Source organism: Lutra lutra, chromosome 7 (genome assembly GCF_902655055.1).
Source record: "Lutra lutra chromosome 7, mLutLut1.2, whole genome shotgun sequence".
In the NCBI taxonomy this organism is placed as follows: domain Eukaryota; kingdom Metazoa; phylum Chordata; class Mammalia; order Carnivora; family Mustelidae; genus Lutra; species Lutra lutra.
In genome coordinates, this window is record NC_062284.1 from 8529717 (window position 1) to 8551491 (window position 21775).

Below are 21775 nucleotides of genomic sequence, written 5' to 3' on the forward strand. Positions count from 1 at the left end.
ATACTGGGTGCTTTAGCTTATCTTCACTAAGACCCAAATAAAATCAGACAGATTTATCATTAGCAGCTTGGTTCCATTATTTTATTCAGGGAATCATCTCATCAATATGGGAAATCAAAACATCCTTCTAGCTAGGTCTTACAGACCAGAAAAAAAATTATCTTTGATCTCCTGTGTATTTTCAACTAAAATATACACTTCAATCTAAACATATTTAATATAACTTTTACATCTCTCTATCAAAGAGAGTAATTGTCGAAGTTATAGTTCACAGGAAAATTCTCCTCTATAAGATATCTGCTTTCCTCTTCCTTGCTCCTCCTTTAAAGTAAGAAAATCATTCCCCCCCAAAAAATTAGGTAATGAAATGTACACATTTATTCATTCAGTGCCAATCCCTTTATCCTAAAGCCAGAAGCAATCCTTTAGACACCATTGCCCCCTTCCTTCCCCAAGATATAGATTGGGTATCCACAATTACAGGAAGGTGTTGTTTTCTCCTTTCACTCTGTCATCTGTTCTAAATTTGCATTTCACTGGTCTCTGACAAGGATAGTGCAGCAGATGGCAAATGAAATCTAATTAGTGGTATCTTACAAGTTGTGTCAAGACTCTTCAATAAGGTTGTTTTGTTGAGAAGACACTGCATGAGTGTTAGCTCTGCCCCCTGATTATAAGCAAAAGGAATCAGAAGCACTGGTCTTTATTATACCTAGTTCAGAGCTTGCCAAGTGGAAAGAGCCTTTTTCCCAGGAGCATTTGTCAAAAACAATCAGAGGCAATTGTTGAACATCACAGATACCTGAGGCAGTGGAGAGCGGTTGGCCAACATTGAACTAACCACAAAAAATGAAACGGAAAGTTGGGAAAGAAAAGTTTGTAAGGGGATGTGAAATGTTCTCACCTATTCCTGGGAGTAAAAATGCACTGGATTACGTGCACACCTGGCCTATGTGCATGCCCATGCTCAAGAAGGACCTGAGAAGGCCCTGGGCTCTCACCTGTGATTAAACATGAAGCTCTGCACAAGCAGGAAGTGAAAACTAAAGCAGAATATATATAAACTGCCTGACTGAAGTATAGAAGAATAACACAAAAAAAGGGAATAGAAATATAGGAAACAAAAAAACAAAAAAGAAATATAGGAAACAAATAACAAAATGGCAGCTATAAATCTTCCCTGATCAATAATTACATTAAATATAAATTAATTAAACCATTCAATCTAAAGATAGAGATGTACAGAATGGATTTTTTCAATAATTTTTTAAAGATTTTATTTATTTGACAGAGAGAGACACAGCAAGAGAGGAAACACAAGCCGGAGGAGTGGGAAAGGGCTTCCTGCCTCGTGGAGAGCCCAATGGGGGGCTCAATCCCAGGACCCTGGGATCATGACGTGAACCAAAGGCAGACTCTTAATGACTGAGTCTCCCACGTGCCCCAAGAATGGATTTTTAAAAAATAAGTGTTACAGCTATAAGCTGTCAACAAGTATATTTTGTATTCAAAGATACAATAGATTAAAAGTAAAAGGATGGAAAAAAATATACCATACAAACAGCAATTATAAGAGATTGAGGGCTATACTAGTATCAGAGAAAATAGACTTTAAGCCAAAAAGTTTTGCAAGAGGCAATATTATAAAACAGTAAAGAATCAGTTCATTAAGGAGTTATAACAACCATCAACATATGTACTGGCAATGACAGCCATAATATATGAAATCGAAACTGACAGAACCAAAGTGAGAAATAGACAATTCAAGGATAATAGTTGCAGACTTCAATTCCTCACTTTCGGTAATTAAAGGACAACTATGTAGAAGATAAACAAGAAAAGATAAGACTTGCCTAGCACTGTAAACCATTTAGACTAACACAACTACTGAACACTTAGTCCAAAAACAGAAAAATGTACATTCTTCTCTAGTGCACACAGAGTATACTCCAAGAAAATAACCATATCTGAACAATGGCTAGACCCTCAAGGTCCTGAAAACTTCACTTTCAGATTCCTTAGAGACTTACATTATTCCTAACCCCCACTAACTGAAAGGATATAATCAGTCACTCCTTAAAATCCCAGTGCCCAATCCTGTCCCTGTGCTGTATAGAAAAAGCACCTTTTGCACCAGAAAAAAAAAAGTCTCAATAAATGTAAAAGATTTAAAATCACACAAGGTAATTTCTGTGATCCAAAGCAAATGAAATTAGAAATCAATAACAAAGAGAACCTTAAGAAATTCACAAATATGTGGAAAATAAACAGTGTATCACTAAATAATCAATGGGCCAAAGCAGAAATCACAAGGGAAATTAGGAAACTTTTTGAGAGCATTGCAAAGACAGCACAATGTATCAAAAGTATGGGACACAGCAAAAGCAGTGCTTAGAGGAAAATATATAGTTACAAGTACCTGTATTACAAAAGACCTCAAAGCAACAACCCAACTTCCACCTTAAGAAACTAGGGGGAAGGACCACCTGGGTGGCTCAGTGGGTTAAGCCTCTGCCTGCGGCTCACGTCATGATCTCAGGGTCCTGAGATCGAGTCCCGCATCGGGCTCTCTGCTCAGCGGGGAGCCTGCTTCCCCCCCCTCTCTCTGCCTGCCTCTCTGCCTACTTGTGATCTCTGTCAAATAAATAAATAAAATCTTTAAAAAAAAAAAAAGAAAGAAAGAAGCTGGGGGAATAAAGAGGAAATTAAACACAAAGCAAGTAGAAGGGAGGAAAAATAAAAATCTAAACAGAAATCAATGAAATAAAGAATAGAAAAACAAGAGACAACTCAATGAAGTAAAAACTGGGTCTTGGAAAATTTATAAACTTTCAACTAAACTGACAAAATAAGAGAAAAGATATAGATGGTTAAAATAAGGACGAAAGACTGGAAGAGATTATGCTGAGTGAAATAAGTCAAGCAGAGAGAGTCAATTATCATATGGTTTCACTTATTTGTGGAGCATAACAAATAGCATGGAGGACAAGGGGAGATGGAAAGGAGAAGGGAGTTGAGGGAAATTGGAAGGGGAGGTGAACCATGAGAGACTATGGACTCTGAAAAACGATCTGAGAATTTTGAAGGGGTGGGGGGTGGGAGGTTGAGGGCACCAGGTGGTGGGTATTGTAGAGGGCACGGATTGCATGGAGCACTGGGTGTGGTGCAAAAATAATGAATACTGTTATGCTGAAAAAATAAAAAAATTAAAAAAAAAACAGCAGGAGAAAAATAAAGAAATCTCAATTAAAAAAAAAATAAGGACGAAAGAGAGAACATGAATATTACAGAAGCTAAAAGGTTCAAAAGAAAATACCACAAACAGGGGCAGCTGGGTGGCTCAGTGGGTTAAGCCTCTGCCTTCGGCTCAGGTCATGGTCCCAGGGTCCTGGGATCGAGCCCCGCATCAGGCTCTCTGCTCAGTGGGGAGCCTGCTTCCTCCTCTCTCTCTGCCTGCCTCTCTGTCTACCTGTGATCTGTGTCTGTCAAATAAATAAATAAAATATTTTAAAAAAAAAGAAAAGAAAATACCACAAATAATTGTAAAAGAACAAATTAGAAAATCTAAAGAAGTCAGGGCCCCTGGGTGGCTCAGTCAGTTAAGTGTCAACTCATCATTTTGGCTCAGGTCATGATCTTGGGGTGGTGAGATCAAGCCCTGTGTGGTGCTCTGTCTTCAGCACAAAGGCACCTTGGGATTCCCTCTGCACCTATCTCTGCTCACTTGTCCTCTCTCTCTCTCTCTTGCTCTCTCAAATAAATAAATAAATAAAAATCTTTTAAAAAAAGAAAAGCTAAAGGAAGTAGATTATATAAAAAAGACACAAACTACTACATTAGATTCACAGAGAAACAGGGAATTGGAACATAACTATAATAAAGAAACTGAATTAATAGTAAAAAATGTGTTTTTTTTTAATGTTTTCACAAAAGAGAGTGCAGGAACATAAGACTTCATTGGTAAATGCTACTCAACTTTTAAGAATTAAAATCAATTTTTCACAAACTCTTCCAAAATATAAAAGGAGAAAAACACTTTCCAACTCATTCTGTAAGTCTAGTACTAACATTGGTACCAAAACCAAAGATAATACAGAAAAGAAAACCGAAGATCAATATTCTCTAGAAATGTAGATCTTAATATCCTCCACAACATAACTGTCAAACCAAATTCAACAATGTATGAAAATGATTATACATGTTGTTCACAAGCAAGTGGGATTTGTTCTAGAATTGGAAAGTCTGTTCAATGTGAAAATCAATGCATGCTGAAAATCAATCAATGTAATATACTGTATTAATAGAATAAAGGACAAAAACACACATTATCATCTCAGTACATGCAGGAAACCATTTTACAAAGGGTAATACACTTTCATGGTAGAAAACATGAAAAAATAAACTATGAAGAGAAGAGAAATTCTTCAACCTAACAAAGGATATCTATGAAAAACCCACAGTTGTCACGAGACTTAATGGTGAAAGGTTGAAAGTTTTCCCCTAAGACCTAGAATGAACCAAGAGTGACTGCTCTCACCACATGTCCTCAACATCATATTGGGTATGTTAGTCAGAAAAATCGGGTACGAAATGAAATAAAAAGCATCCAGAGTAGAAAGTGAGAAATAATCTATCCTTACTGGCAGATGAATAATGCTGTATATAGAAAATTCTCAAGAACCTATAAAAAAAAAAAAAAACTAGAGCTGATAAATATATTCAGAAATAATGCAGGATACAAGATCAAAGTGCAAACATGAACTATATTTCTGTATATTAAGCAATAAACCTGAAAATAAAATTTAAAAATAATTCAACTTATGGGGCACCTGGGTGGTTCAGTGGGTTAAAGCCTCTGCCTTCAGCTCAGGTCATGATCTCAGGGTCCTGGGATCAAGCCCCACATTGGGCTCTCTGCTCAACAGGGAGCCTGCTTCCACCTCTCTCTCTGCCTGCCTCTCTGCCTACTTGTGATCTCTGCCTGTCAAATAAATAAATAAAATCTTTAAAAAAATAAAAATAATTCAACTTATAATAGCATCAAAAAGAATAAAATACTTTGGAATCAATTTAATCTAGGAAATGCAAGAATTGTATACTAAAAACTACAAAAAATTATTGAAATTAAAGGACACCTAAATAATGGGAACATCTCCTCTTCATAAATGTGAAGACTTAATAAAGTTAAAATGGCAATTCTTCCCACATTGACCCAAAAATTCAACACAATCTCTATCAAAACTTTAGGCGACTCCCCCCCCCCGCCCCCGCCGAGAACTCGATGACCTGAACTTAAAATTCTTATGGCCATACACGGGACACAGACTAGACAAACAATCTTGAAAAAGAAGAACAAAGTTGAAGAATTCCTATTTCCAAATTTTAAAGTCTACTACAAAGATAGTTATTAAGATAGCATGGAACTGGTATAAGGATAGACATATAGCTCAAGGGATATGGAACTGAGCATCAAGAAATAACCATCACATTTTTTGGTCAGTTGATTTACTACAAAGGTGCCAAGACAATTCAAGGAGGAATGAATAGTCTTTTCAATACATGGTGCTAGGAAAACTTAATATCCACATGTAAAGGAATGAATTTGGATCCTCACCTCAAATAGTACATAATAATTAAGTCTGAGTGGATCCTCAGCCTAAATATTAAGAGTAAAATTATTAAATTCCTGGAAAGAAACACAAAATCACATCTTTGTGACCTTGGATTAAGCAATGGTTCCTCAGATATGGCACCAAGAGCAAAAGTGACAAAAGAAAAAAAAGCAGATAATTGGATTCCATCAAAATTAAAAACTCTTGGGCATCAAAGGACACCATTAAGAAAGTGAAAGACATCCCACAGAATGGAAGAATACATTTACAAATCACATACCTGATAAGACAACCCAATTAAAAACTAGGCAAATTATTTGAATAGACATTTCTCCAAAAAAGACATACAGATGAGCAATAAGCACATGATAATATGGTCAACATCATTAGGTAAACACAAATCAAAACCATAATAAGATACCACTTCACACCCACTAGAATGGCTAACACAAAACAGAAAATAATAGAGAATGTGGATAAATTGAAAATCTTGTACATTCTAGTGGAATACAAAATGGTTCGGCTATTTTGGAGTAGTTTTGCAGTCCCTTAAAATGTCAAGGATAGAGTACCCCTATGACCCAGGAGCCTCTCCTAGAGACCCGAGAAAAGTGAAAAACATACGTTCACATAAAGTCTTATACATGGATGTTCATAGCAGCATTACTCACAGCAACCAAAAAAGTAGGAACAAGCCAAATGTCTATCAACTGATGAATAAACAAATGTGGTATGCCCATTCAATGAATATTATTAAGTCATCATTAAGTCAAACATGCAACTTGGATGAACTCTGAAAACACTACGCTAAGTCAAAGATGCCAGATATAAAGAACAATATATTATATACACTATTTTTATGAAATGTCCAGAACAGGCAAATTCATAGAGACAAAATACATTAGTGATTTCCAGGGACTGTGAGGATGGGAGAATTGGGAATGGCTACTAACAGGCATAGCACTTCCACTGGGGTAATGAAAATGTACTGAGATAAGATAGTGGTGATGATTTTATCACTTTGTGAATATATATTTTTTAAATTTTTTTTTATTTATTTGAGAGACAGAGCAAGCGGAAGCACGGGGAGGGGCAGAGGGAGAAGGAGAAGCAGGCTCCCTCCTGAGCCCAGAGCCTAACACAGGACTCAATCCCGGGACCTGGAAGCGATGACCTGAGCTGTTGTCAGATGCTCAATGGACTGAGGCACCCCCACTTGGTGAATATATTAAAAACCACTTAGTTACACACTTGAAATGGCTGAACTGCATAGTATGTGAATTATACCCCAATTTTTAAATGTAATCCCTAAAACTTGTAGGAAAAAAAAACGCATTACATATTACAGAGACTCCATCAATTAGCCCTCTAACTACTGAGGTTTTACTCTATCAGCATATATACTGATATATGATATATGTATATATATACATATATCAGTTTTACATACTGAAACGTGGAATAACCTGTCTTCAATTTTTTTTATACCTCAACTTTCCTATTTATTAATCATCTATCTCGAAATAAAGTGTAGAACAGCCTTACAAATAATGTTAGAAATTCTGAAGCTACACAGCTTGCTTTCCAAAATCGTTCACATATACCAAATCACAGCAATGATATATTAACATACATCTAACCTACTAAATATACTTATGTTAGAAACTACAATAATTTTGTGTATCTTGATATCACTTGCTTATTAAGGGTCTTGCTTAAATTATATCAGGTGTTTTGACTTGTCCTCAACTTTTTTAAAGATTTTATTTATTTATTTGAGGGAGAGAGAGAAAGAGAAACAGAGACAGACCATGAGCATGGGGGCAGAGGCAGAAGTAGAGGGACAAGCACACTTCTCTGGAGCAGGGAGGTTGGCACGGGGCTCGATCCCAGGACTCTGAGATCATGACCTGAGCTGAAGGCAGAGGCTTAACCCACTGAGCCACCTAGCATCCGTGTCCTCAACTTTCTTGCCCACAGCATGAATTTCCAGCTTTCATTTTGAGGTCAAGCATAAGATGTAAGTAAATTCTCTGCAAGGTAATGGACATCAGCAAGCCCTGAGACAAAGACAAAACCTCCTTCCACAAATGTGGCATGAAAGGCACTTCCATCAGCTGGCACCATAAAGCTCTGAAGTCCTACCTATAGGATGGATATTTGTCTGTTCTTCAAGAGAAGAAAACAGTAGTACTAGCTGTCCATTGTGTCTGACCAGTCAGCAATGGCTTCCCACCCTGCGGTTACTTGGCTTTCTCGCATAAAAATAGCTCAGAGTGAAAACTGACAAGCTCTTTAGATAACCAAGGGAGTCACACCTGAAAAGCTGCTAGGTATTAGCAGAGGACATCCTTGATGCTATAATACAATGTTAATTAATTTGATCTTTCTGAAGGGGAAGGAGTATTCCCCTATTCCCCACCATTTACATAACAATTCAATGTTTCAGATGCGCACGTGAAACTTGGGTCTCCTGGCTGCTAACCAGGTCACTACTTTCACTGAACACCTTGTGGACAGTTTAAGATGGTAGAATGATTTATTTACCACTTTAGCTTCCTTTAATGCATTTAAAAAATGCACAACTACCTATGAGCTAAACCGAAGCTCAAAACCTCATTCCATGGGGCGCCTGGCTGGCTCAGTAGGTAGAGCAGGGAACTCTTGATCTTGGGGTCATGCGTTCGAGCCCCATGTTGGCCACAGAGTTTACTTTAAAACATACACACACACTTCATTCTATAAACCTAGTTGAGAACTAAACTGTAAGTACCAATTAGTGGAAGTTGGAGGTTGCATTCTTTGTTTATTCTACAATAAATAAACCTATTCAATGTGCATTCCTTCTTTTTAGTCTGAATTAGCACCCTGTAAAGCTCTTACGGGCAGACTTGCTCTGGGATCTTTCCCTCGATTTTGAAATACCCCTTTGTAGCTTTGCACAGTGGCAGTATCGTAGCCAATGAGGTTTATCCGAGGTGCAATTACTGCTAATTGAAAATATCCCTTTGTGTAATCAGAGCTTCATGCTTCTATTTCACTTGGTTCCAAGTGTCCCGTCACAGACTCTCACCTTTGCCAAACCCATACCCCTCCTCTTTCCTGCCACAATCCCCAGGCCTCCTGGTTCTTTCAGGATAGAACAGACAATATTCAGAATTAACAAGGGCGACTCTTTCTACTCTAGGCAGAAGTAGTCATTAATCCTCTTGCTGACTTTTGTTGTTAGTCAGCTGTTGTGTGGGTAAGAATATCTGGGTAGTTAAAATTGTGTCTAGCCATTTGCACTAAATAGAAACTTAATTTGTACGTATAAAAAGAATAAACAGAGGTCTCTTTACCCTTTGCTTCTCCTAGTCTTACAGAAAATCACATTAAAGACAAAATACTCTTTTATTTTCCCAAGTTGATGATAATTATCCCTACCAGTATCTTGTATTCTTTGAAAGAATACACAAAACCAAAATAAAATACACCTTGTAATTCTCTGATATTAAAGGGATATGGGAGGTTAAAAAAAATACGAGTACAGAAACATCTTAAGACAATAAAAGAATTATACAAACATAAAGTAATATTGTTAATGTAGCATTACTTGAGGTTTTTATCTCCTCATAATGCCAGTTGCCAAACCCAATGATCAATCAAATCGTGTGGCAAATCTGGGAGAAAAATCTGGGAACACAGTGAACATCTGGTTGAAAATTCTCGCCAATGGGTGAGAAACACTCGTCATAGCTGGAAGTTTCTGTGCTCATTCTGATTCTAAATTATTCAATTTTATTGAAGAAGCATTTACGAAGCATCCTCTGCACCAAGCGCTATGATCAAGACCGAAGATAGTCAAGTGCAGAAGTTCCTTGAACATAATCCCAACTAGTTCACACTCTAGTTATCGAGGCCTGCCAACCAGAAACTGTAAATATGTGAAGGAGATATAACAGGGATATGGAAGCAATTAATTCTGAATCGGGGGTCAATTATAAAGAGGGAAGCATAACAGCCATTTATAATTATAAGTTAATGTGCTATGTCTCCCTGGGATATTTCTAATTATGAAATGAAGGACTCTATCTTCTGTTAATAGAATTTCCAATGTCTGTAAAATCTTAATGGAAGGGATTTTTATTTAAATCCTGAAGACTGAATATATGCACTCATCCATTATATCTCCAGGAACCCCCCTCCAAAATTACTGTAAAGGATTTTAATAATATTCATAAATCTCCAAACACACAGAAAATAGAAGACATGACAACAGACAAGAAATATCTAAATATTGAGAGACTGAAAGCAGATGGTCTAGTGCTATGTGAATTAGCAGATCAGAGATCCCTCAAATTGATACACCAAAAGGAAGCAAGCCAATTTACAAGAGAAAGAGATCAGAAAATGGGTGCAAATGATCTCTCTGACACAAAGAAATACAGAAAACTTCCAAACACAGTATTGGTTGAAAGTCTGTATAAAAGGCATTCAGACCCTCAGATCCCATCCCCCATGTTATATGACTAAGCAAACTTTCTTTCCCTTCCATGTCAGAATACTGAAGACTTATTCTCATAACCATACAGAACCCACACATGGGGTCATCAAGCACAGATGGGAGAAGGGTGAAATGCCACACTGAAAACAGGAGGACACACTACAGTGAAAATTGAAAGAAACGTTCTTAAAAGCTGTCAAACAGAAAAGACAAATTTCTTTCAAATACATGTCAATTAATTTGCATGTAGATTTAACATTATTAATGATAAACACCTGAAAACAACAGAGAAAAAACAATTCGAAGTGTTAACTTTCCAGTTTGACAATTCTTAATTGTCAGGATGAAAATTCATTCAAGTGAGATGAAATAAAGATATTTTCAGACATGAAATGAGCTTAGAGTTTCCTTCCCATAAATCAGTACTGAAAGAACTACTAAAGGATGTACTTTAGGAAGAAGCAAAAACAGCACACAGAGGAAGTGAGAGGCAAGTGGGTAAACTTATGTAACTGCAGAATTTAAAATAATTGACTTTCTTTGCCTCAGGTAAGTGGAATTAAAGTAAAAACAACATTAAAGAAGGTGAGAAACAGTGTTTAATGACTAGTTAGGTTTGTTCAAGTCCTCATCTCAGGTGGGAAAGTACAGAGATACTGTATAACTTTAGCTAATTTATGGAACTTAATTAACTTTATTTCTTTTTCAATTCTCATGTAGTTTTGGCTCTTAGGGCAATGTCATCACTTCAATATGGAAAAAAAAAAGCTAGCTCAACACAAAATAGAAATTTGAAGTATAGGATGAGACAAAATCAAGGGTGGGGAAAGGAAGGGAATAGCAAAAGGAAGGGAGATATTGCCAAAAGACGAAGGATCTCCTTGTCCGCTCTCTGAAGGAATGACTCAAATATTTAGGTGGCAGTACACAGCTTTCCATATATATACAGCAGGACTGGGCTTTGTTAAGAAAAGGTGGGGATGGGCATTCCAGGGATTTTGGGACCAAGGCCAGTCTCTCTTCTCTCTCTTGGCCCCCTTCTCTGACCAGGAGAGAAGGAAGGAATCTAACATGTGAAGGAGGTAAAGTAGGAAAGGGAAGGGTCCTACTTGACAGTGTGTGGCAGACCCCTTGCCTAGCAAGTGGCTCCACTGGGAGCCCTGCAGACAGTCAGAGCCGTCTACCGCCTTCTGTACCACATTCAGGACCAAGTCAATCACCTTGACAGCTCTACAGAGCAGTCCTTGGCCTGCCCCAGACTTACCAAAAACCAGGTTGTCTGGTCTCCCTATCTGGCTAAAAGGACCTGAACGAACAGAGTCCATCACGCTGGGTTCTAGATCCACCAAGGCAGCAAGAGGACTGTATCTGCCACCTGTGGCTTCATCATGACACACAGAGATGTGGTCCAGCTGCAGGTCATTACAGGCAGGTTCCCCAGTGGGGCTGATCCCAGGCTCATCAGTGATCACCTCCCAGAAGTCTGCACTGATCTGCTTGCCCCACTGACCAGCCTGGAAGAGCAAGATTTCCCTCATGGTTAAAATTTATTTTAATCTCTCTGTTCACCTCAAGGTGTATATAGGGCAAGAAAATGATATGTGATTCTTTTTTTCTATGCTGCCAGCTGCAGGCTAGAAGGATGGGACATGTCCCAGAGGCTGAAGGTTTCAACAGAGGAGCAGGAAGTTTCTGAGAGTGGAATTTAATTAACTTTAAAGGTTTATTTTTAAAGTGCATTAATGCTTTGTGCTCCTGAAATATTAACAATGTTTTATTGCTTTTTTAAAGAGATTTATTTATTTATTTATTTATTTATTGCGGGGGGAGGGCAGAGGAAGAGAGAGAATATCAAGCATACTCCACTCTGAGGTCACAAACTCACCAGGGGCTTCACCTGGAGGACCCTGAGAACATGACCTGAATTGAAATCAAGAGTCCAAAGCTTGGGGCATTTGGGTGGCTCAGTGGGTGGAGCCTTTGCCTTCAGCTCAGGTCACAATCGCGGGGTCCTGGGATTGAGCCCCGCATCGGGCTGTCTGCTCAGTGGGGAGCTTGCCTCTCCCCTCTCTCTGCCTGCTGCTCTGCCTACTTGTGATCTCTCTCTCTTTCTCTGTCAAATAAATAAATTAATTAAATCTTTAAAAAAAAAAAAAAAACAGAGTCCGAAGCTTAATCGACTGAGCCACCCAGAACCCCAACAATGTTTTATTTCTTGTATGTGAGTTACGTGGAAGCTCAATAAGTGTTAAATTCACTTTCGTTGTGTGCAATTTTCTGTACGTATATTATACTTCAATATTTTTTTAGTTAAGGAAAAAATTTTTTAAAATAATTTTAAAAATGAGTAACTTCCAATCTGGCAGAGGGGAGAAACAATGGAATTTTTAGAAATCCATAAGCCAACTGAGGTAGAAATGGTAGGCATAAAAAAAGTAAGCAAAGAAAAAAATTGTTAAGCAAATAGCATAAAATACGATAAAAGAAATAAATCCAAATAGATCAGTGCTTCCAGTAAACATAAAATTAAGTAATCTTTTAAAAGATGCTACTATTCACTGGATTTTCTAAAAACAAACAAACATCTGGGCTACATAAAATTTAGAAGAACAATATTTAAATTACCAGAGAAAGGTCGAAAACACTGGATCCTGATCCCATGCCCAACTTGTTGATTGGGATCCCGTCATGAGACTGTCTAGAGTTAGTGTAGTGCCATAACCACCTGAGGGCAGACATCAACACTGCATGTTTGCTGCCACAGTACCTCACTGTCCTCGTACATATGGAAAGAAGGGTAGTTCTAAATAAAAGTATTAACACACAGACATAATCTTTTATACACAATGTAGTTTATATATATAAAATATGTAGTTCATAAAAGTATATATACACATATATAGTCTTTTACTTGGGAGCATTGATCTTTGAAAAATAAATTTCAATAATTCCCATTTCATAACAGGTATACCAGGGGCCATTATTATTCCTGTGTTTGTATTGTTTATAAAATAATTTGCACATACTGTAATGCAGAGAATAATGTGAAGAATACACTTAAAACTAATGCTAATATGTGACAAATGGTGATGCTTTTACATATTTGCTTCAGGTTTATTTTTAAACAGAAAATATTGAAGATAAGGGCTGAAGCCTCCTTGTATCCATTCAAAATCCAATTTTCATCCTTTCCTCTCCAAGATTACAAATATACTGAGCTGGTGTTAGTCATTCATATCTCTCCATCTATTCATCTCTCTCTCTGCTTCTGATTTTGAATGTTCTCTTTGCTTTTTTTGGTCAATTTTTCTATGCCTGTATATGACTAACTTACAATGTTTTTGTAGAAAATGTTAATTTAAGGGGCACCTGGGTGGCTCAGTTGTTAGGCATCTGCCTTTGGCTTGGATCATGATCACAGGATGCTGGGATCCAGACCCGAGTCAGGCTCCCTGCTCCACAGGGAGCTGCTTCCCCCTCTCCCACTCCCCCTGCTTATATTCCCTCTCTCACTGTGTCTCTCTCTGTGTCAGATAAATAAATACTATCTTAAAAAAAAAGAAAATGTTAGTTTAAGTTCTCCATTAATTAAAAGTAAACACACATACATACCACCACCATCAGCACCCAGAAAAATACCCTAAAATTAACAACAAAAAATCCTCAAATGTAACTTTTCCCAGGTTGATCTACCAGCTTTTGTGAGTTATTTGTCAAAAAAGAAAGAAAGAAAGAAAGAAAACAAAAAATTCCCACTATGATTGTGATCTTGTCAATTTCTGCTTGTAATTATTTCTGCTTCTGTGTTATGAAGTGATGTTGCTAGGGATATACATATTCATGGTTTTTGAGAGTTTCTTAGTGCATTGTTCCTTTGGGGGTTATATTTTTCTCCCTTTGTTCTGATTAATAATTTTGCTTGAATATTTTTTCCATGTAATAGTAATTGTCAGAGGTTTGTTACTCCATTTTCTCTCTTATTTTGTGTTTGCTGAACATCTCTCTTTTCCTATTTTATTCTTTTTTTATTCTCTGTGTGTGTGTGTGTGTGTGTATTCCATTCACCTTCTTTCTTTGGATTTACTCCATTTTTTTTCCTTTTTGATCCTTGATTTGAAGAAATTCATTTTATAATATTTATCACTTATAATATAAATTTGATAAGTATTATTTTCTTATATTGTTACCTAGTTTGTAATTTTCAACATTATTTCTTTAAATCTATGGATTGATTAAATTCTGTCTTAGGTATCTGATGGTGGAGAGGTGGCTATTAATGTTAAAATAAGTGTTCTTATAAACTTTGAGGTAATGCTTGATTTCTAATTCAGCCCCACTGTGATCAGGGAACCTGGACTAAATGGGAATAGTTCTTCGATATGTATTGAATCTCCCTTATGACATATATAGTACCTGACAAATTTTTATGAATGCTTAATACATGGTATAAATATGGACATATTTTCTGTTGGGAGCAGAATTATTTAAGATCAAGCTTCGATTATAGTACTTATATTTTTATCTTACTTTTTTTTTTAAGATTTTTATTTATTTATTTATTTATTTATTTGACAGAGATCACAAGCAGGCAGAGAGGCAGGCAGAGAGAGAGGAGGAGGAGGAAGCAGGCTCCCTGCTTGAGCAGAGAGCCCAATGCGGGGCTCGATCCCAGGACCCTGAGATCATGACCTGAGCCGAAGGCAGAGGCTTTAACCCACTGAGCCACACAGGCGCCCCTCTTTTCTTTTTTTTTATTTATCAGTTTCTAAAGGAAGTTTATTTAAAAATCCCAGTATTATTTGTCCTTAGAACTATTTTATCTTGTCTCATGTTTTTATCCTAAATTTAATTTCCCCCCAATACTAGTACAGCTAAGTCAGATAGAAAAATATCTAGTGAATCTTTTTTCCCCCAAAGATGCATTTTTGACCTTTCTCTGTTAATTTAAGTATTCTTCTACTAAATTCTATGTAGCCGAGATGTTTGTTTTTAGAAAATCCAATACACAGTATCACCTTTTTTTTTTTTTTAAAGATTTTATTCATTTATTCGACAGAGAGAGATCACAAGTAGACGGAGAGGCAGGCAGAGAGAGAGAGAGAGGGAAGCAGGCTCCCTGCTGAGCAGAGAGCCCGATGCGGGCCTCGATCCCAGGACCCTGAGATCATGACCTGAGCCGAAGGCAGCGGTTTAACCCACTGAGCCACCCAGGCGCCCACAGTATCATCTTTTAAAAGATTACTTAATTTTATGTTTACCCGAAGCACTGACCTATTTGGATTAATTATTTTCATCGTATTTTGTGCTAAGCAGGGTGAGCAGGGTGTGAGGACTGGACCCCACTCTACCAGGACTGTTCCCGTTCATCAGGACAGGAAGCATAAACCCAGCGTGTATTGGATGAGTCAGTCCTCTTCATGCTCAATCCCAGTGCTTCAGGAGAGGCTCGTTTCATATTCAGTTCCAGGGCTGAACACATGACCCAGATCTGGCCAATCAGAGTGCCACATTCCTTCACACCCACTCCATGGTTCTTGGATATGTGGATAACTAACGTGTGCTGAGGGAAGGCTCCCCTAGGACTGCTGCTAAAATTGTCAAGGAAGAGGAACCCTATCTAGAAACCATGAGTGCTGAAAGGGTGTGAGTAGTTGAAACTTCTGGTATCATCTTTGCTATCATCGGGGGGCCTAACCAGGAAAGAGAGAGGGGATGGGTTTAGAGGGAGGAATGAGGAAAGGAAAGGAAGCCCATTGTCCCCTTGATTTTTCTGATAAATGAGCACTGATTCTCTTTTTGACTTAAGCTAGTTTTCGTCACAAGTAAAAGGGTCCTGGTCCATTTATCCTAGGCATAAAAGCCAGGCAAAAACCCTAGTGCTTGCTAAAGAAAGAGTTTCATAGCCAATGAATGTGTGGATGTAAGAGTAGGCTGACAGTCCCATGGCGGTGATCGATTTTTCCAGGTCATTCATACCCGTTTAACTTTGTGATCAATGGCATAGACCTCTGAGGCAGCTAGAAGAATGAAGGTGCAGCCTGTAGCAATGGAACTGGGATTTTTTAATTGTATGACTGCCTAGCCTGAGGATTAGACGCACCGTCTCATCCTCTCCAGGGCAGCCCACCAGAACAAACTGAGGTCCTCTGCCCAAACCTGAGACAGGATCCTATAGAACCTATAAAATCAACATGGAAACAGCCATTTAAAAGGGAAGATAATACACAACAATCACCTTTCTTTAAATATGAACCTTAGGAAAAGGACAGGATGACCCACAAAACTATTGCTTCTAAGAAGCATCTCCAAAAAGGAGTAAAACCAGAGAGTAAACTTGATGTCCAGGAGACAAGTACTAACCCTGAACCTGAACTCCATCCTAAAGGAAAACCTTAATAAACAGAATAAAAGGTGATGCTTCCCCGATTCCTTCTATCTCCAGGTCACAAGAGCCAGGATGCCAATGAAGACCAAATGTTCAGAGAATAAGGAGCAACCACTCTGCCTGAGAGTGGGGAGGTTTGGGAAGTGGTTTGTGGCTCCAGAGAAAGAGGGAAGAGGAGGAGAGAACAACAGAGTGTGAAAAAAGGGGTGAAGAGGGGAGTCAAGTGTTCCTAGGAGGTCAAATGCAGGAGGGCACAAAGGCCAAGGGGGTTTTTGAGCTCAGGCTTGTAAAGGAAATAATTTGGAAAGCTTTCTTTCCTGGTACCCATGGTGATCACCATCTGTCCACAAGACCTTGGATGGAGTCTGCAATGTTCAGGAAGGTTTCTCTGAGTGATCTGTAGCAACAAGTGAAGTGGACAGTTTCGCACGTGCATAAATATTGTGTAGAAACCCACAGCATTACAGAAGAAAGTGTATAGACTCAGGAGATCATGAGAACTTAAGCCTCATGAAATCTTGGAAATATCAGAAGGCTTTAAAACTTCCACAAGTAAGGAAGGTGGGCTCAAGGGACTCTTTTCTGTTTCTCAAGGGCCCACAAGACTCCCCCTGATGAGAGATCACCGGGCTCTATAATTGATGCCATCGTCCTTTGGGCTTTTCGAGTCACCCCAGGTTTCTCACTCTCCCTCACCTCTCACACTCTGCCAGTCCATCTTCTTCCATGCGTCCTCTAAACACCTCTCAGTGTCCTACCCCCAATCTCTTTCCTCCGCAAATACTCCTCTTCTTAGCTCGATGACACTAATCCAACCACTGTTTAGGCATCCTGTCTCAGAGGATGTTTCCCTGGGCACTCAGAGTAAGCAAACTATTCTTCTCCTATATCCCTATACAACCCAGATCATATTCCATCGGATCATATCAAGTCATAATGAAACCATCTTTCTGTGTATCTGACTCCTCTGCACAGTGTAAGCTCTGAAGGAGAAAAAATATATATATTTTTGTATAATCACAGTGCTAGACAAAGAGCCTAGAAAAAGTATATGCTCAAGAGAATTCTGTCAAAATGAAGAGAATGGAGTTGAGTTCAGTGAGGGTGGTGACCTTGTGATCATCCAGATCTCACAGAAGAGGAAACTGAGGCTCTGAGCAATTACAGAGCAAATCAGGCACAGTCCTGGAGCTTGTCGAGTCATGGAGATGTGGCTTGAACTGGGTTCTGGTAAGATCCTCTTATCCCAAAGACTACGCTATTTTTAGCACAGCCGATGACTCCCCCAAACAGGATATTTCAATATTCTTTTTACTTGCAGGATTTCAGTCTAATCTTGAAGTCACTTAACTAATTTGCAATTCATCTTTAATCTATAACCCACTGGTAAAACCAGTAAGGCTAAGTGACAGTCACCAAGATAAAGAGACAGACTGCAAATCCTGGAATTCGACTTGTTCTAGGGATGCTGGTGTGGTCGTGCAGATAAATAAAAAGCATGAGCCTGTGGAAAGACCCACCCCAACTTGTCAAAGCCTCAAAGTCACCCGGATGTGAAAATCTCCCCACAGCTAACCACATATCTCTTGGTGTCTCCTGACTCGCTGGCTCTGAGAAAGGTAATATCTTTCAGAGGCTGCAAGAAAAAATAAATAAATAAAAGAAGAGGAAGCTGCTGGTATAACTGAGCAGAGGGTTACAAATGGATTCATCAGAGGAAATCGCTAAAATGCCTACAGGTGTGTGAGGTCCCATATGTTCACTCAACTCAGGAATCCTTTGGGGAAAAAAATTAAGTTCTCTGAGCGAAGGCAGTCTGCACCCACTCCGTGGATGATCAAAGGCACCCAGACCTAATTACTACATCTGGAGCGACTTCTCAAGTGCGAAGATAACAGAAAGTACGAGAGAAGGAGCAAGGCTACAGAATGTCACAGAGGCCCTATGGAACCGCGGGTCCTCAGGACTGCCTCCCTCTGAGACTTTTGCGATCTCCCAACAAACTGGAGTAGAAAGCTCTGGGTGCTCTAGAGTACATTCCCCCACGTGTTGATGGAAGGGGTTGTTATCTTGTTCTTTTTAAATTTATCTTCCCAGGCTTACTCCCTAGACTTTCTCTTTAAATGTATTCTGTACATTATTGGTCAGAAAATGCCTATCAGGGCACCTGGGTGGCTCAGTTGGTTAAGCATTTGTTTTTGGCTCGGGTCATGATCTCAGGGTCCTGGGATCCAGTCCAGCCTCAGTCTCCCTGCTCAGCGGGGAGCCTGCTTCTCCCTCTGCCCCTCCCTCCACCGCTCATGCTTGAGTTCATGCATGAACTCAAGAGAGAGAGTGCATACTCTCTCTCACACTCTCTCCCATGAATGAATGAATGAATGAATGAATAAAATTTTTCTTAAAAAAGGAAAAGAAAACACACCCAACAACCAAGAGGTGCTCTAAACGCAGATTTCCCTACCTTCTTTGACATCCCAACACATGACAAGTGCACCTGCTGTTAGCAAAATCTAGACCAGAGGTCAACACATCTTCTCTTTCAAGGACCAAGCAGTCAGTATCTTAGGCCTTGTGGGCCTGACCATCACTTACAACTATTCAACTCAGCCACCGTAGGGAGAAAACAGCCACAGACATTACGGAATGAAGGAGCATGGCTGGGTTCTGATAAAACTTTATTTATAAAAATGACCTGCGGGCCAGATTTGGCTCACAGGCTATTGATTTGCTGACTCTGATCTAAGCCACAACAGGCCAGGTACGTAACAGACCTGGATTATAAATGCCACTGTTCCTCCCTGGTTCAATTCTCTGCTTCAGCGTACTTGCTTATTTTTATGCTTTCTGGCTCATTCATGAAAGAGTAGGAAAAAAAAAAGTGACAACTCACTAATAGTCACATCAAGTAAGATGATATATGTGGAAACACTCTGGAAAATCTTGCAAATGTATGGCTATTACTATAAGCACAAACAGATCCAAACAGATTTGACTGGAGTTCATTCATTCATTCACTGTTCATTGGTAGCATCACTTTTAAGTGTATGTCAGATGTCAGGATCTGGGCTTAACCCTGAAGAACAGAAGAAAGGCCCCTTCCATTAAGGATTTTTGTTCTAGCACAAAAGAGTAAAAAACCTAGGCAGCATAGTACTATAGGCCCAATGAAATGACCAGATAATGTTTTCCACTCTTGGTCTCCTTTGTCACACATTCTCCTTCCCTCGCCCTGCCAGTCCTTCTGCTATTAAGACTAGTTAGTCCAACAGGCTGACGATCAGTACTCCAGGGAGGGAGAGAACAAAGAAAGTGCTCAGCTTTTTAAATCCACCATGACATGACCATCTTGCAAGCCAAATTTCAAGCAGAAGAAAACAAACTACAAAAGTTTGGTTGTGTCTTTCCCTCGTAGATCAAGAACAAATGCTTGGAAGATTAACTGTATAAAGACAGAAGGATGAATATTCGATGTCAGGGAAATTCCTGCTACAGAAGAAGAAGAGAGTCCTCTCAACGCTTGGGTTGAGCGTAAGTAAGACGAACGTCCGCCCGGGGTTGGAACAGGCCCAGCAGAGAAGGATGATGAGTTGTCTGGTTGGAGGAAAGAAGGAGGGCATGCATCTAGAGATAAGAGAAACAGGGGGAAAGAGAGGAGGGAGGAGGAGTGTGGGAAGGTTGAAGAGAAGAAGCAAGAGGCCCTGCTCTGCATCTTGTGGAAGGTGTTGCAGGCGGTGCTGGATTGGGGGGCTGCCTTTGTGACCCCCACACATCTCACCTGAGGCCCGCCTCGGAGTCTCATTTCTGACATTACCTTAGCATCATGTCCCCCTCCAGCTCCAGCTGATCTGTCTCCTTGGCTCAATCTTTGGCTGGATTTACAAGTCTGGAGCTGGGTCAGCTCCTTAATAAGAAGTGAACATCATTTGCAGGCTGGAAATGGACTTTGCGTTTTGGCAGCGATCTTGGGGGTGGGGGAAAGGGAAGTGCTTTTCGGTCGGGGTGGAGCGCATGATTGCTGGATTACAACACAGAATATATATCTTCTGGTGACTTCCCAGCTGCAGAATCCTGGCTGCAATTAGAAACCTATATGTCTAGTCATTTTATCATTTTTATACATTTAGGAGCTCAAGTGTTTGCTCTAGCAGGCTGCAGCTGGCTGGCTGTCAACCCCCAGCTGTTGTTTAGCTGAAAGACCACAACTAAACTTGTGGGCCAATATGACCGGAAACCAGATTGGGGAGTGAACAAAAAAACTCAGGATTAGTTAAAGATGTTTCGCGTTCTCATCCTTTGCTTCAACCAGGTGAAACCGACACTCGTGTGCAAGAAGGCAAAGGAGGGGACTGGAAACCTATCCAGACACTTTCTCGAGAACTCTTTATGTGAAAGAGCCACGCCCTGCAGGCCAGTGTTCTCTCAAGGATTACTCAGGTCCAACACGCGCCATGCCATCAGGCTGGCTTCTGGCTTTCTCCACTTCCCAGGGGTCGCCAGGTCAGGGACTCGATTCCAAATAAGTAAGTTGGGCTGTTTAGAGAAGGAATGAACACAACATCCAGTGTCGGGGGCAGTGCTGCTGGATGAGTCCTTGGACAACTGCAGGAACAACATTAATCCTGTGGTTCGGACCTTTCTAGCTGAGGTCGAGGGGCTGCCCAAACGTGTTAGCCTTGCTTAGCGGGTACAGTGTCTCCTTGCCAACTGAGCCTTCAGCTCCCCTTGGGTTGGTACAGTTTTAAAAAACCAGGGGCCTTTTCTTTGCCAAGTTTGAGTTCATTTCGTCGCTAAAGACACCTGGGTTTCTAAGAAGTGTCTTTAGGAGATGCAGATCCTGCACTGACCCAGCACGGTACAAAATGTTTGTGATGCACCCAGAATGCCACATCACTGTTAATTATGATGTCCGCCATCAGTACTCCCTAGTACTGGAGTCAACCGTGCTGTCAGCACGCAGGGCTGGGCATCACTTCAGCTGTCACAGGGCTGACAGGAGAACCTGCCTTTGGAGGAAGAAAACTTCTTTCTCATGCAAAGAGATGCAATAGGGAGGAAGAAGATTTCGGGCAGACTGAACTTGCGTCTGGAAAAATGTTGTACTGGGTAGCCAACCCCTAGCAATGGGACCTTTCCACTCTCTCGTTTCTGATTACAGAATGCCTTCTGGTGCCTGTTTTAGAAGGTCAGGGAAGACTGCAGATCAGAGCAAGGCAGAGCTAGCAGGCGCAAGGGCTAGCAGAATGGTTGAAACCACAGAGCACTGAGTGACTACTGATCCCGGCCAATTCCATG

General features: G+C 39.8%; 1 protein-coding gene and 1 pseudogene across 6 annotated transcripts in view; one reads left to right on the forward strand and one right to left on the reverse strand.

Annotated features, from left to right (window-relative positions):
* AGBL1 (AGBL carboxypeptidase 1) overlaps positions 1-21775 on the reverse strand; it is a 733956-nt gene that overhangs the window by 362841 nt on the left and 349340 nt on the right. The gene's annotated exons all lie outside the window — the stretch shown is intronic.
* On the forward strand, positions 8546-8784 carry LOC125105728 (uncharacterized; annotated as a pseudogene).